Genomic DNA, 18,203 nt, shown 5'->3' on the forward strand with positions numbered 1-18,203 from the left:
CGCTTTCAGTCTTTTTGGTTTTAAAAAATAAATTTTATAATTTTGCAAACAAAAAAAAATATGCAACACACTACTACAATTATACATATAACATAGACAACTGTATTACATAAGCATAAACCTAAGCATGGACAACTATCTATGATCATCTACCATATCAAATTCTTACATACACTAAATACTACAGTAATTTATTTATTACAATTGTCAATCAGAGCTTACTTACTTGCATATGATTTATTTAGGTTTGCTTTCAATTTTCACTTCTATTTAATTTTATTCCATCTTTCCTTCATTACTTCATTTCGAACATTTCATTATTACAAATGTATATTGTCTGACTCTATCTCTTAATCATTTCCTTCTTCTCTGTCTTTTTGTAACCTGTAACAGTTTCCTTCAGAAATAAAATTTTTAATAGACTGGATCTGATTGCACCCATGACTACAATTCAAACGTAATCAACAACATTTGTTATTTGGATATGTGATGATTGACTAGTTTGATTCAGATTCTGCTCAGTTGCATGGAATCAAAGTGGCTTACATCAGTTTTTCTAATCTAGTTGAGCCCTCAAAGGGCACACATCATGTATAATAATTCAATACAATATAAATCTGGAAACCAGAGCCCAGTCCAAGCTGTGGCAGAGATAATCTGTCTGGACCTCTGTTCAGGAAGCAGAAGGATTTTCATTCTCCATATCATGGAACTATTTTTTTCCATCAGCAGCATCAGCTCTTAGTTGCACCCTTACAAAAAAGATACTGCAGAGTGGGATTGGCCTAGGGCATCAAAATCAATCCCAGGTATTGTGGTGATAATGTCTTGGGAGCTTTGCTCAATATATAGATTAAGCTCCGCTCCTGGACTACCCCATTGATAGCTCAATGGAACCCATCAGACAAGATTCTAGAGACTGGGACAGACATGATCAAATCAGCCAGTATCATAATGTCCCTGTATAAATTGATGATGTGATCTCATTTGGAATACTGTGTGCAATTCTGGTCACTGCATCTCAAAAAGGATATTATAGCATTGGAAAAAGTGCAGAAAAGGGCAACTAGAATGATTAAAGGGTTGGAACACTTTCCCTATGGTTAAAACGCTTGGGGCTCTTTAGCTTGGAGAAACGTTGACTGCGGGGTGACATGATAGAGGTTTACAAGATAATGCATGGGATGGAGAAAGTAGAGAAAGAAATACTTTTCTCCCTTTCTCACAATACAAGAACTCATGGGCGTTTGATGAAATTGCTGAGCAGTTGGGTTAAAATGGATAAAAGGAAGTACTTCTTCACCCAAAGGGTGATTAACATGTGGAATTCACTGTCACAGGAGGTGGTGGCGGCTACAAGCATAGCCAGCTTCAAGAGGGGGTTAGATAAAAATATGGCGCACATGTCCATCAGTGGCTATTAGCCACAGTGTGTGTGTATATATATATATGTGTGTGTGTGTGTATTTTTTTGGCCACTGTGTGACACAGAGTGTTGGCCTGATCCAACATGGCTTCTCTTATGTTCTTATGATAGGAACCAGAGCTAGCTGGCACTTGGGATCTATACACCATTGTTTGTGACTGTGTCCAGAGATTTAACTTCTCGAGACTCCAGAAAGGAGCTGAATCTTGCAAAACTCTGATACACAAGTGCATGCACTAACATTTTTTTTTTAAAGAATTGTATTCCTGAAAGGAAAAGTAGAAGGGAATGATTTGTCAAAAACCATTGCCAGAAAATAGGGACTGTCCCTGGGAAATAGGGATGCTTGGAATATACTGCTTCGGGCTTCTGTGGGATATAGCTAATCAGGTAACTTCTGCCATCTTCAGAAGCTAGGGGCATGGCCATCAGAGAGACAGAGCCTTTTTAGGCAGCAGATGAACAAATAAAGCTGCCTTATACTGAATCACACCCTTAGTCCATCATATTCTCTACTCAGACTGGCAGCAGCTCTCCGGGTCTCATGTCACCTACTACCTGGTCTGTTTAATTGGAGATGTTGGGGACTGAGGCTGGGACCTTCTGCATGCCAAGTAGATGTTCTGGCACTGAGCCATGGCCCATTTCTCTAACACCTAAGGAAAATACTTCCTGGAGTTCATACTAAAATTACAATGTTTAGCTCCAGGTGAAGTCTGTTTTATTGTCTTTCTTTGAATGATACTTAATTATGGATTGAGTCAGAAGTTTGGTTGTTATATTGTCTATGTTCTATTTTTTGACTTTGTTTAATTGGTTTCATAGTTAATTGTTTTATCTCAGGTTAATATAGTGACATGTCTTAGGTGCTGAAGGTGAGAAAAAACTAGATAGCTAAATTATTTAATATATTATTTTTGGCCTGGATTCTGATAGCCTTCCCAAATCTACGGATATACCCACCCACTAATTTCCAGGGCATTGAGTTTTCCTAGGAAATTCTCTTAGAATGTGGGTTTGCTCATCCCTACAAATCAAGGAAAAGGGGACAATGAATAGGTGAAAGTTGACAGACCATTGTGTGAGCTCTAAATGCAACTTTAGGGAGAAAAAGAAGACCTTCAAATGCTATTGCAGAGAGACCTGGTGTCAGACTCATTGTAATTTAGTAGAGATGAATGGTTGTTTGAGAGCTGGAACAAAGTTGTTTCAGGTTGATATACTGGCGACCAAGGTACTCTTCCATTCCAGCCATCTGTTACACTCAAGGGGAGATCCTGTCTGGTGATAGATGGCCACGTATTGGCCAGAGCAATTGGAAAGCCCCAAGGATCCACTATATTTGGTGACCTTGATAATGTAAGATCGGAACAGTAGGGAGGAAGGTGTAATCCATCAGGAAGATGTGGTCTTTGACAGCTACAATGAGGGTTCTATCAAGGCAGATAGCAGCCAAGAGCACACTAAAAGGCATTCATTTATTGAAAAGTGTGTTTCCTGGTTTTGCCTGCTAGAACAGAGCCTAGGAATACAAAGCTACTGGCAAAACAGAGAATTATTTAGCTAGCTAGTTAAACTAGCATTCTGATCCTATGTTTGCTGTTAGTAGAGCACTTATAAAAATTCAAAACAACGCTAGGCCATCTAAGTCAGTATTCGCAGAGTTGAGTATACAAAATATTAAAATTTTAGTGAGTGCCTTACAGATGAGAGGTGTCTTCCGTTGTCCTTTATGGCTGTCTGGGAAAGATGGAACAACTGTCTGAATCTAGAGCAATGGGACAGGAATTTCAGTTTTTACACATATCCTTTGTCCATCAAGTTCTTATTCTTAAAACATGTTTAATTAACAACAGAGTTGAGGCTGTATGTCTTGGGTGATTATTGGACTGTATTTTTTTTAACAAGAAAGGCAAGTGAACTGTTTGCAACAGGAACCATTTGCGCATGTGCACTCCTTTACTGCCTTTTAGGTGTTGCAGCTTGCTCATGTTCATGTAGGCATACAAAGCCTCTTATGCTGGGAAACCCATAGTAGCAGCTATGGCACATATACAAAGTTGCTTGATGTGGCATCTAATCTGAACATCAACATTTTTTTTTAAATCTAGTGAGTGCCTTGATTCATATATATGAGTGGTTTGACTTTAGTATGTTCAAATGTTCATTGTCAGCTTTCCCAGATTTCTCACCTTTTTACTGTACATGCTAGGCATTAAACTCTGAATCATGCATGCAAAGTTTCAATTTTCAACTGAGCTATGGTCTCTTCCTAATCAGTTTTCTTTGCCATTTTCTGCTTTCTCACTCTGAACCCCATCTTCTCGTCTGAAGAAGTGTGCATGCATACGAAAGCTTACATTCTGAATGAAACTTTGTTGGTCTTATAGGTACTACTTGACTCCTACTTTGTTCTACTACTTCAGATCAACATGGCTGCCCCCCTGGATCTATGAACTATTTCATGTCAGAAGTACACATTTCCACAATCATTTCTGTGTCAATATATACATGCATGCATATATGCATATATTTATGTAGGTACGTATAAATGACAAATATTGTGCATGTATTTACTATCTAATTTACATGTAAAAACTGGGCAACATGTTTTCATAATAGAAATCAATCTACAAATCCAAGGATGCAAAGCAAAGAACTCTAGTGAAAAGAAATGTAAAAAGAACAAAAGTCAAGGAGCATTTGTTCACCCCTCTAGCACATGTACCAATCTCGATTAAAAAAAAGACTGGAGAATAGGTGGAGGGAAACTGAAGCAGACCCAAGCCATATCTGTGGCTCAGTAGTAGAGCATCTGCTTGGCTTTCAGAAGATCCCAGGTTTAATCCCTGACATCTCCAGTTAAAAGGATGAAGTAGTATGTGCTATCAAGTAACACCTGACTTATTCTAACCCAAGCAAGGAATTTCAAAGGCAAGTGAGAAGCAGAGGTGGTTCATCATTGTCTTCCTCAGTACAGTGTTCCTTGGTGGACTCCAATCCATGTACCAACACTGTTGAGCTGCCATAATCCGCCATAATCTGTTCCTTTCCCCCTGATATACTAGGTGATGTGACAGACCACATCAGAGATTCTGGAGAACCACTGCTAGTCAAAGTAGACAATATAGACCTTGAGGGGCCAATATTCAGACTCTGCAGCTCCATTAATAAGTTGCGGTGAACTTGTATATATCTTGCATGGGCATGCATGCATCTCTTTGTAAGAAACAGCCCAAAACATGCTCATTTTACAAATAAAACCGGGGACCAGACACTGGATAAATGCTGGTTAAAATCACATGTTCAACTACACACAGGGATTGTTTTGTAGAAAAATAGTTGCTGGAGCTCATCCAGGGATTGTTATGCAGCTGCACATACTATTCAATGGACAAGGAGGTGGAACTCTCAGAAGGAGGAGGTGGAACTCTCAGAAGGAGGAGGTGGAATTCTCAGAAAGGTGTAGGAGCTGTGCTCCTGTGAGCTCCCACTAAATCTGAGGCCTGGCTGTACATGTATTGCATGTAACATGAGAACTATCCAACACAGATATAAAGAAAAATCAAGTGTATGCACAAATTGTATATACATTCACTGTAACATATAAATGGAGCTAGTATAAGGCAGCTTTATGTGTTCAGAGAAGAATAATTACTTCATGTTTCCCAAAGTTAAGACCTGACACCGAGAACAGGTTTAGGGACTGAGATTAGAAGCAGTATGTGGAAAAAGACAATGCAGAGGTCATGAAGCTGTGTGCCATGCACTCACAGACGGGGTTGGTGGAAGGCTTGTGGGGAGAGAGATCACAACTCCTTTTGCATGGCCAAGGGCTTTGTGCTTTGAATGGGCAGAAATGAGAAGGATCATAGTGATACATCTGTGGGGAGAACAGGACCGGATCTACATGTTTTTTGAGGGAGGGAAAAATAAAAAAAATGGTGTCCCCTTATGGGCCATTCTATCTTATGGTCCCATAGAATATAATGGGCTCCATACCCAATTTGGCACCCCCCCCTCTCCTTTGGTGCCCGCGGCAAGCACCCCCTCTGCCCCCCCCCCCTCGATCTGGCCCTGGGAGAATATTCTATTTCTGAATACAGAACTCGAAACCCCTGTCCCTTTTGTGGCGGCTTCACCTTCTGCCTCCAATCACTAATGTAACTGCCTCCTCTACAAAGCAAAATGAAATGTGACCTCCTTGAAAATGAAGTCGATTTGTAACATTTTCATTACGACAGGAGGCTGGAAGAGCCATGTGCAGTTCAGTCAAACAAATAATTCTTCACAAAAGGCTTTAATTTCACAGGTCTCCTTCCTTCCCGTCTTTCTTGGGTTCACCTTTCCTTGGGATTTGTTAATAACTGCTGGCAACTTTGCTGCCTAACACAATTTCCATTATTTGGCTTTGAAATGATTCCCTTAATCAGTGTCCTTCTCTCTATAGGGCACGCTTTAAGAGCTGGGAAAGTACAGCATGCCATTGTTAGTAAGATTTAATTAGATTTTACTGTGGCTACAAAGATGGTAACTGGAAACTGTGCCCCCTATGTTTTCATTCCACCCAAGTAGTGTCAGGGTTATGGGTTCCCTCCTTCTCCTTCTGCACCATTACATTTACAACAAGAACATCCCTTTAATACCAGAGAAAATGTTCAGCAGCAATCCCAGGAATGTGCAAGCTTGGCTGATCACAAAAGAGTGTCTCCACAATTCAGGATAATTGAAACCAGGGCTTTTTGGGGGGGCAGAAAAAGCCTAGCAGCAACTCATTTGCATATTTGGCCACACCCCGTGACATCACCATTGTTTCACACAGTGTTTTTCTGTAGAAAAGTCCAGCAGGAACTCATTTGCATATTAAACCAGCTGGAACTGCGTTCCTGTGCGTTCCTGCTTAAAAAAAAAAGCCCTGATTGAAATGATCTGTGGGGCCTTGACCTGTCCTGGATGGCCCAGGCTGGCCTGACCTCTTCAGATCGCAGACGCTAAGACTGGTTAGTATTTAGATGTGAAACCACCAGGGAAGTCCAGGTTTGCTATGCAGAGAAACCACTTCTGAATATCATTGCCTTGGAATGCCTATGGTGTTGCCATAAGTCTGCTGAGACATGACAGCACTTTCCTCCACATATGGGCTTTGGTCTTGTGTATAGCTAGGACTTTCACGAGACCCAGAGTTTTCAAGTAAATGGATGCCGTGTGTGGAGTTTCTCCCCTTCACCCAGTGAGTTTCACAGCCAATTTGGAACTGGGACTGCTTGATCCTAGACAGGGGCGTAGCTAGGGCTTTCGGGGCCCGGGGCCCAAGATTTATGTGGGCCCCCCTACGTGTGTGCACGCCGCCGGAAACAGGAAGTGACGTCACTTCTGGTGGGGGCTCGGCGGGCAGCAGCGTTTCCTGATTCACCGCGAGGGTTAGTTCTGCAATTCCAAACGAAAGAAGGGCCTGATTGGCCCCTTCCAGTGCCGCGAAAAGAAGCCAGAAGCTCGTGCGGGGGTCTTTGGTGTCCATTCCCCCCCAGATCCTGTGGCTGCCCCCTCTAGGCCAAGAGAGCCGCGAGGGCTGTGTGCGCGCCGCCTACCTTGCCTTTCCCGTGTGCCCAGGCGGAGAGCAGCAGCAGCAGCAACCAGGGGAGCCACAGGCGGCCTTGTCCGGAGCGCCCTGGCATGGCGGGCAGGCAGGGGAGCGAGGCTGGCACCGACGGCAGGTTGGAGGGGGCTCGTCCCAGCCGCGTGTCCTCCTCCGGGCTCTGCCTGGTCTGTGCCTGGTCCGGAGAGAGCGGGAGAGAGACTGGCGGGGAGGGGCTTCCTTGACGGCGCCCCCGCCTTCGGCCTGGTGGAGGGGGGGGTCCCGCCTCCCAACCTTCCCAGAAGGCGGAGTCTCCTGGGCTGGGGTGGCCGAGAGAGAGAGAGCTCTGTTTGGAGTGACGTCAGAAGGAAGGAAGGGGAATCCCTTCGCAGCTGCCCTGGCATCCCCCCGGCCCCAATTCCGCCTGCACTGGAGGCCCGCGCGCGGGGCCCTGCGGCGGTCGCGGAGCCGGGGAAGCGTCGGAGAGGCCGGCACTGGTCGCTGGAGGCCCTCCAGCGACCAGCGCCGGCCTCTCCGCCGCTTCTCCGGCCTCCGCCACCGCGGCTGGGCCCCGCGCGCGGGCGGGGAAGGCGGCGAGTGCAGCCGGCTTCTGAGGGGCCCCTTGGCATTGCCAAGGGGCCCCCCAGACCTGGGGCGATCCGCCCCCCCGCCCCCCTCCTTACGCCACTGATCCTAGAACAGGGCTGGGGAACCTCTGTCCTGAGGGCTGTATACGGCTCTCGAGGTCACTTGGTGTGGCCCTCAGGGATTGCTGGACTGAACCAAGCCATGTGGCAGCCTCCCTGGGGTCTGGCTGGCCAGTGAGAATCATGGGGCCCAGCCACACTGTACAGCAGCCTTCCCAGGGCCAGGCAGGGATCACAGGGCCCAGATGTACTGTGCGGCAGCCTTCCTGGGGCCTGGCTGGCTGGCCAGAATTGCTGCAGAGCCTGGAAAAGTTACTGTCACAGTTCAGTTTGCATTTGGTTATCCCAGATGGTGTGGCCTAATATGCTAATGAATGTGTGACCTAATATGCTAATATTAGGGGATGCTGTCTAATATGCTACTGAGTTCCTGCTGGGCTTTTTCTCAAAAAAGCCCTGGACCTATGCATTTGCCTAGGGCAGTGGGCCAGGTGTGTGTGTGCCAGATTAGGTTCTCCCCACATGACTTCAAATAGAAAAACAATTATTTGCATTAATTTTGCTGGCCTGAATCATTCTCCCTCAGCGCAGCACTGTTTTTTAACTTGATAATTTTTTATGGCCTGCGAATGTTATAAATATCCATATGTAGGCTTCCCAATCCCCAGGTCCCAGAGGGGGATCCCCCGGTTTTTCAGGCTTCCCCCCTCCCCCAGCCAGCTGGCCAGCGGGGGAAGCCCCTCCCCCAGAGCCATCATGCACCTCCATGAACGATTCCCATAGGGAATGATGAGGAATTGATCCGTGGATATCAAGGGCTCTGGGGGGCCTGTTTTTTTGAGATAGAGGCACCAAATTTTCAGTATAGCATCTAGTGCCTCTCCCCAAAATACCTCCCAAGTTTCGAAAAGATTGGACCAGGGGCTCCAATTCTATGAGCCCCAAAAGAAGGTGCCCCTATCCTTCATTATTTCCTGTGGAAGGAAGGCATTTAAAAGGTGTTCAGTCCCTTTAAATGTGATGGCCAGAACTCCCTTTGGAGTTCAATTGTGCTTGTCACAACCTTGCTCCTGGCTCCACCCCCAATGTCTCCTGGCTCCACCCCCAAAGTCTCCTGGCTCCACCCCCAAAGTCCCCAGATATTTCTTGAATTGGACTTGGCAACCCTATCCATATGGCCCTTGGCAGAAAAAATGTTCCCCACCCCTGTCCTAGAATGATGCTTTAACAGATTGACACTGGTGTGAGAGCCAGTTTGGTGTAGTGGTTAAGTGTGCAGACTCTTATCTGGGAGAACCAGGTTTGATTCCCCACTTCTCCACTTGCACCAGATGGAATGGCCTTGGGTCAACCTCTGGCAGAGGTTGTCCTTAAAAGGGCAGCTGCTGTGAGAGTCCTCTCAGCCCCACACACCTCACAGGGTGTCTGTTGTGGGGGAGGAAGATAAAAGAGAGCTGCTCTGAGACTCTGAGTGGAGGGTGGGATATAAATCCAATATCATCATCATCATCATCATCTGTTAACAAGTAGCAGTTCCCTCATCCAAATTTCTAATAGCATGAAGAACTTAGAGTTTACTGGAATGAAGGACTCGACAGTCTTCCCAGGAGAAAGGGTACAAAGGCTTAGGAAGTCCAACACAACATTTATTTAATAGGATTCTGGGCAAGAACCAGAATTTCCTATAGGGACTGAAGCATTTCCAGAATGAAAAGAGGGGGTTCTCATTGATCTTCAACTACAGGAAAGCTTGCACTACAAAGAGGGAGAGGTGTCTGTGCCTATCCTTCCCTGCCCTAGAGAGCTTGGAACATGTGATTATTTTTAAATGTAGTCACTTCTCTGCACAAATAGAGACACGATCTCATGAAGAAAAGTAAGTAAACAAATCATGCTCTTAACCCCCTTTGTCTGATGCAGAGGGAAGTCTCACACAGTTAAGGGGCTGAATTAGACCTTTGCACATATGAAACAATTTCAGATGCAGGCAAAGAGGTGTTGCTTTTAATTTCCATCATCCAAGCACAAAAGCAAAGAACATGTCCCTTCAGGGAAAAGAAGAGAGAAGATATTAGTGCCTGCACCTCAGATGTGAGACTGCCTGTCTCAGATGTAAGCAGCAGAGTTGTTTTTGCTTTTAAAAACTGATATTAATTTCTTTCATTAAGAGTAGAGATCTATCTATCTATCTATCTATCTATCTATCTATCTATCTATCTATCTATCTATCTATCTATCTATCTATCTATCTATCTATCTATCTATCTATCTATCTATCTATCTATCTATCTATCTATCTATCTATCTATCTATCTATCTATCTTTCAGAGAAGAATGGTAAAACTGCGCAGGGTTGTCAGTTTTATTGGGCTTCCTTTTGACTGCTAAAGTGTGTGTGTGGGGGGGGGGGTAGGATTTTTTTGTCAATTTCACCAATACTCTTAAAAATCATAGCCTGACCAGTGGTCACCCCAGCTCATACCCCCCTCCTCTTTTAGTTTTTTATTTTTAACGCTGTGAAGTAAAACTGAGTTTTTATCCAGTGAAGCTGATGGATAATAGATTCAGGACAAACAAAATGAAATACTTCTTTATACAGTGAGTGATTAAAATATGGAATTTGCTGCCATAGGATGTAGTAAAGGCCACAGGCATAGATGCTGTAAAATGGTGAGTAGACAGATTCATGGAAGCTAGGTCTATCCATGGTGACTAAAGAGACATCCACATTCACAGACAGTAAACCACTGAATCCCAGTGCCAGGAAGCAACATTGGGGGGAGGCCTCAGCCTTTTTGCCTTGTTGTTGGACTTCCAGAGTACCTGGTTGGCTACTGTGTGAGATAAGATGCTGTACTAGATGATGGTCTGATCTAGTAGGGTTCTTCTTATGTTCTTATGGAGACCCCCAGCAAAGGGATTCCAAAACAAGTGAGAAGCAGGTATCGTTTGGCATGGCCTTCCTCTGCAGAGTCTTCCTTGATAGTCTCCCAAAGTACTGACTCTGCTTAGCTTCCAAGATCTGATGAAATATCGGTTTTAACCTTTAAGGTCCTGAGCAGCCAGGTACTGACATATCTGTGGGACTGCCTCTCCCCTTATGTACCATGAAGGGCCCTATAGTCAGCCAACCAACATCTACTGGTGATCCCTGGCCAAAAAGACATCTGTTTAGCTTCAACTAGGGCCAGGGCATTTTTGACCCTGGCCCTGACCTGGTGGGATGAGCTCCTACTAAAGCTCTTCTACAATTCTGTAGGGCCTGCAAAATGGAGGTATTCTGCCAGGCTTTTAGTTGCGGCAGTGGATGTTCAATACAATTGGTCCCTCCTGTTCAAACTACCTGCCAGCCTGCTTTCCATCTGCTGTTGGCAGGGAATCCTATAATTTGGAAACCGGGATCAGGTCATATCCACTAGAATCTGAAACAGAATGCATTCTTTATTGTTGTTTTTGCAATTTTAATTGAAGTTTTAAGATTTTTAAATGTGATTATTGGTATTATTATGGTTTTTGTGTTGTAGCCTGACCTGAGCCCACTTGCAGGGAGAGAAGGCTAGAAGTCAAATTAATAAAGTAATAAATAAAATAAATTAAGCTATACTTTGCCATCTTCCCTGCATTGTCACGGGTAGACCCCAAATAAATTGTCCACCCTCCTTCACCACACCCCGACCTCACCACTCTTTTATTATGACATCATAATAAGTTACAATAGTATAATATCAGTATGGTGTTGTAACTTCCGAATGTTGTCGTATTTTCTCTGTTTGTGTGGTGACAATATCAATATTTCCTTTCCTTCAAGACAGTGGGTAGGATTTGTTCATTTTTTTCACTCAGTTTCCCTCTGTTCCCCTCCATATGACAGTCCTCATCCTTCATGACTTTTTGTACATGCAGATCCCATGATTCTCTACAAAAGCCTTTTTGAGAAAAGAGCACTCCTTTCTTTTTCACCATCAAAATAGCTGGATAGATCCAACCCAACATTTCTTTATTGCTGCACAGATGAACTCCACCCAGTAGCAACAGTCACAATGCAGGCATGGGAACAAAATAAACAGGAGTCTTGTGGCGCCTTAACAGAGCTAACAAGTTTTTGTAAAAGCATATGTTTACTTGGACTGTAGTCCCCCTGTCAGATGCATATAGTGGTCCCTCTGATGACATGAACTCCAATCCAAGGAAACTCTTGTGCCAGAGTAAAAACATGGTAATTGTTAAAGTGGCACAAGATTCCTGTACAAATTCTCATCCCTATTATCTGAAGATTAAGAAACAACCCTCCTGGCTCCATCTCAGGCTGTCAGAATAGGGGGGAAAGTTTTAGCAAGCTAGGGTGGAAAATATGGCCATTTTCAAAAAGCAGTAGCCCTATTGGCACCCAGTTGGCAAGACCTGAGGACAGAATTGTACATAACTGATTGACAAAGCTGTGTTAGTTTTAGGGAATTTCCTGATTACCTCCAGAACATCTGCACATTTTTTTTAAAAAGAAAAGGCATAAGAGAAGGCCATCTATGGGGTAACAAAACAAAAAACCCAAATCATTTGTATCAATTATAATGCATAACCACACTGATTTTAAGCAAATATAGCTGAGAAGGATGAAATCAATGAAAACATTACTAAAAATGGTGACCATTTATTACAGTATAGAACCAAATTAAGCCAGAAGACATAGTGCATCAGTTATTAATGCTGCGAGGCCTAGACCTAATTGTCAATACTACCCAAGAAGTGGAGATAAATTAGGCTTGTGATGCTGTTTTTTTCCTTACTGGTTTTTGTTTTGTACTTGTATTATGTCATCGATAAATCATTTTTAAACAAAATATGTGTTTAATTTTACTTGCTCTACATTTCTACCTTTCAATAGTTCTGCTATGGTCCGTCAACAAGACATGGCTTGATATAGCTCCATTTTGTGTAAATAAGAACCAAAAATCAATCCATATAAAAAAGAACCCCCTCAGGTAAGCTCCTCCATTAGCATGTCACAGCCCAGGAAACTCTCACAAGATAATGACTCAGCCCTACTCCACCTGCCTGTTATAAATTACATGTCTACCAACTTCTTCTCAATTTGACCCAGAGAGAACTCCTGTTTTCTGGGTTACACCTCTGTCACAGTTGCTGGCAAAACCTCAGGTCTCACAATGCCAAGACCACGGCCACACAGCCCAGAAAATCTACAACAGCCAATGGACTCTGGCTATGAAAGCCTTTGACAACACAAAGAACCAAAAGCCTATGCAATCCAGCATCCAGTTTCTAGTAGAGTTTAACCAGATTCATTGCAAGGGGCAAACCAACAGGGCATGAAAAGAATAGCCATCCCCTGTTATTTGTCCTCAGCATCTGGAATTTAGAGCTATAATGGCTACAGATGTGGATAGGTCTTCTATAAACTAGATCAGAACTATATCTGGATATATGAATTTATGATGGAAATCAAAGTGTACTGATTGGTGCACTGCCATTATGAATATAATGTTAACATTATTGTATTTGTTGTTTTAAATGTTTTAGAGTTGTAATTGTATCTATAGTTTTAATTGGTTTTATGTATTTAAACTTGCCTGTTGGCCTTGTTCACTGCCCTGAGCCTACTTTGGTGAGGAGGGAGAAATATAAATAGAACTACATAAACAAACTGAAAAGTCCCAGACTCTTCAGCCTTTCCAAATCATAGTCTCTTAAAATTCTTGTTAGTTTATCCATCTCACTCCATGATAAAACTTTCACAATCCAGTCCCATTTCTCCGGTATTTTTTCTTGTTTCTATAACTGCGCATATAATGTCCTAGCAGCAGAGAGGAAGTACCAAATTAAAGTTCTATCTCCTTTTGGAAATTTTTCCATTTGTAGTCCCAATAAAAAAGTCTCTGCTACTTTCTTAAAATCATATCCCAAAATTTGCGATATTTCTTGTTGTATCATCTGCCAAAACTTTTTCGCTTTTCCACAAGTCCACCACATATGGTAAAAAGAACCTTCATGTTTCTTACATTTCCAACATCTATCCGACATCTTTTTACTCATCTTTGCCTGTTTTTTCGGAGTCATATACCACCTATACATCATCTTGAAACAGTTCTCTTTAATACTCTGACATGTTGATATTTTCATCGAGTTCTTCCAAAGATATCCCCATGTATCCATTTGTATTTCCTTGTTTATATTAATTGCCCATTTAATCATTGAGATTTTACTACTTCTTCTTCTGTAGACCATTTCAACAATAATTTATATATTTTCGATATTAATTTTTCATTATCTCCAAGCAGAACCCTTTCCAATTCCGTTTGCTCACGTCTAATTCCAACAGATTTAATATCATTTTCCAGCAAGCTTTTTATTTGTTGCATTTGAAACCAGTCATACTTGTTGTTTAACTCTTCTGGAGATTTTAATTCAACTTTATCACCTTGAATCTTTAGCAGTTGGTTATATGACATCCCTCTCTCTTCATCAGATTCAGCTGTTATTTTTATTACTTCTGCTGGCACTATCCAAAGCAGCTTTCTTTCATCACCATATTTCTTATATTTTATCCATGTATTTAGTAAATTATTTCTAATATAATGGTGAGAAAAAAGTCTGTCCATCTTATTTTTCCCATAGTACATATAAGCATGCCAGCCGAATTTGTTCCCATGAGCTTCTAACCATAAAAGTTTTTTATTTAACAGCATTATCCAATCCTTTATCCATGTCAAACAAACTGCATCATGGTACAGTCTTAAATCTGGAAGTTGAAAACCTCCCCTCTCCTTAACATCTGTTAAAATTTTCATCTTAATCCTTGGTTTCTTCCCAGCCCATACAAATTCAGAAATCTTCCTTTGCCATTTGTTAAATTGTTTGCTATCTTTCACAATCGGAATAGTTTGGAACAAATACATTATTCTTGGCAAAATATTCATCTTAATTGCAGCAATCCTACCCAACAAAGACAAATTAAGTCTATTCCCTTTCGTCATATCTTTGTCCATCTTGCACCGTAACTTTTCATAATTATTTTTATACAGATCGATATTCTTCATGGTTATTTCTAGACCTAAATATTTAACTTTAGGAGTAACTTCACATCCCGTCAAAATCTGCAATTCTTTCTGTCTATTTGGTTGCATATTTTTGCATAAAAATTTCGACTTCTCTTTATTTATATATAGTCCTGCCATTTCTCCGTATTCTTTTATCTTAGCTATCAAAAAAAGGTATCACTTGGATTGGATTCTCAGTTATGAACACAAGGTTCGGCCCCTTCCCAGCCAAGCCGGCTTGCCGGCGCTCAGGCTGGGGGCCGTCTTTGCCCCCTCGGAAGGAGGGAGGAGCAACCATCACCCGATATACGGGTCTTGGCTTGGGTGCGGCGTCGGGGCTATATAAGCCCCGGCCCCCGCCCTTAATCAGGCAGTTTGTTTTGGCTCTCTGCCCGCCCACCCACCCTCCCTCTGGCAGTACAGGCGTATGCTGGTCGCCTTATTAGGGGCCAGGTAGGAATTTTTTCACTTCCACATAATTGGCCCATGTGGTGGTGTTTTTTGCCTACTTTGTACTGCCTAGTAGTGTTAGGATTGGTTATTGGTATTTGTTATGGTCGCAGGCTGGAGGAAGTTTGGCCACAGGGTTTTTCAGGGGAGCACCTATGGCCTAGCACCGTTGGTGCGGTGGTCTGTATGAACCGTAGATGGGCTACACGGCTCAGTGCGGGGAATGCAGATCACAGGGAGCCTCACCTGGGCGGATCTTTCCATGGGGATTGATGCTAGCCCAGGTGGTGAATGGCTGGAGGCCTGGTTGCTCAGCTACAACCCGAATACGGCGGGCTTGTGCTGGGGGCAGGGTGGCTCGCCCTTTGGACAAGGCGGGGTCAAGGGTTGACCCCAGGGCTTGTCTGGTTCAGGTTTTCACCCCTGCCAGTTTACAGTTAATTAATTGTTTAGTAAAGCGGCCCGGTTTTAAAACCCAACACTCGTGTCTGCCTCTTCATTCTGACGGGGGGGGGGGGGGCAATGTCATCTGCAAATGCTTTATATGTATAAGAAAATCCTCTAATTTTAAATCCTTCTATCTCTTTGTCATCTTGTATTTGCCTTAACAAAATTTTGAGTCATTATAAACAACAATGGTGAAAGCGGACATCCTTGTCTTGTACCTTTGCTCACCATTTCTTTTGTAAGGTCTGCATTTATACACAATTTTGCATATTGATCCGTGTATATTGCTTTCGTCATTCTTATAAAAATTGTCCAAAGCATGACATAGCTAGAGAAAAATTCCTTAGAAAACGGTTACTAAAATTTTCACCTTTTCTGGCACCATAAGATTACGATTACTTTTGAATAATCTTTGCAAGTGCTGCATTTTGGACATGGTAACCTGCTATATTGTATTTTTAAATTCTTAAACTGCTTTTTTTCTTTTATGGTGTATAAATGAAAACATGCACTATGATGTTCTAGCAACCTGGGCTAGTGCTGACTGTAGTGCTTTGGCTCACTGGGGACCCAGGAGATGAACTATTGTTCATTGGCTTGTACCAAATGCTTGCAACTCTGGTCATGCCCTAACTGGATACCTGCAGCCAAGGAGGAACAGAATCTCAGCCCCCACCTCATTTAGCTGGCAGCAAGATCCTCTTCACCTACATCTCAGGCTCATATAACACAGTATCTTTTTTTTTTTAGAAAACAACATCTTTTTTAGTCTGGGTCTAGTCAAGGTCTGGAAGGAATGGAACTGTATATGCCTCCTTGAGTTGCCAGTGGAAGAAAGGTGAGAGATAAATATAATAAATTCAATATACATATGCCTGCAATGATCATTGCTCACATCCTGTTTGCTGGATGTAATCAGGGAGCCAACTGTTCACATGCATGAATTTGGTTGTGGCAGTTTGTATGACAACTGCTTTCTTGTGTGAATAGACTGCTTTCTAGTGCCCATGTGTGTGCTTCTGCTGCCACTTCCCCTCCAGTTGTTAAAAGACATAAGATGAACATAAATACAAGAACATAAGAAGAGCTAGTAATCCATCTAGTCCAATATCCTCACACAGTGGCCTACCAGTTCCTCTGGAAGTTCAACAAGAGGGCATAGAAGCCAAGGCCTTCCCTTGATGTTGCCTCCTATCTCTGGTGTCCATGGGTTTACTGCCTCTAAACATGGAATTCCACTTTAGTCACCATGGCTAGATAAGACCAAGATAAAATAATAATTAAGGCCAATGCCTTAATTTCTTGTTGCTAATGTCAAAATGGCGGGGTGGGGTAATTCTTTGAAATTTTTGAGTTGAGACAAGGGTTGTTGAGATCGTTGTGGCAAGCATATGATTTTCAAAAGCTATGACCACATATGAGCCAAGCTGTGGACCTCTTTGCCTCACATGTTGTTAAAAAAGTAAAGGTAGCCCCTGTGCAAGCACCAGTCATTTCTCACTCTGGGGTGATGTCGCATCACGACATTTTCATGGTAGACTTTTTAACGGGGTGGTTTGCCATTGCCTTTCCCAGTCATCTACACTTCTACCCACAGCAAGCTGGGTACTAATTTTACCAACCTCAGAAGGATGGAAGGCTGAGTCAACCTTGAGCTGGCTACCTGAACCCAGCTTCTGCCGGGATTGAACTCAGGTCGTGAGCAGAGCATGGACTACAGTACTGCAGTTTACCGCTCTGAGCCACGGGGCTCCTTCAGATGTTGTTACTACTTTACACTTCTCATAGGCAGGGCTTTTTTTGAGCAGGAACGTAGTTCTGGCTGGCTTGCTGCCAGACGGTGTGGCTTAATATGCAAATGAAGTCTGCTGAGCTTTTTATACAAAAAGCCCTATGTAAAACAACGGTGATGTCAGGGGTTGTGGTCTAATATGCAAATGGGCTCCTGCTGGGCTTTTCCTATAAAGAAAGCCCTGCTCATAGGTAAGTCCTGAGACTGATAACAGGTTTGAGGGCTGAGCATAAAGGCTCAACACTGTAACCATGAAACCACACTGGTTCCCATTTTTTAAAAAAATATCAATTTGTATTAATTTTTCTCTTCATCTCTGCTCACTCTTGCATGGGAAAACAAATCCATTGTACTTGACTGCCTTTTGTGACTAATGTTATAGTTTCATACAGGGCAACAGTAGCTATTATTATTAAATTTCATGGTATGTTTTTTCAATTGAAAGAGGGCTCCCCTTTGTGCATAAACTGTGTTGAGCAAATGAATGATTTCTCCAGAGGTGGATGCTATAGAGCAAAGAGAATTTGTCATCAGGAGTCAGATACTGGTTTGTGAACAACCAGGCATCATTTATTCGCCCATTGGCTCTTCTCTGTGTTCTGACTTCTTCCTTAGTCATATCCACCAGACTGAACCACAAAGGGGCTTTGGGGAAGAGAAGACAAGTGCAAAGCGATTTCTGATGTTGTCTAGCACACTTATTATTGCCAGCTTTGCAAATTTCTCATGAGATTCCATTATCACTTGTTAACAAAGCCATAGACTTTTAATTTGTTTCCATCCTCAAGGCTTCTGTTTGTTCATGCACAGAGTA

Source organism: Heteronotia binoei, chromosome 12 (genome assembly GCF_032191835.1).
Source record: "Heteronotia binoei isolate CCM8104 ecotype False Entrance Well chromosome 12, APGP_CSIRO_Hbin_v1, whole genome shotgun sequence".
NCBI lineage: Eukaryota > Metazoa > Chordata > Lepidosauria > Squamata > Gekkonidae > Heteronotia > Heteronotia binoei.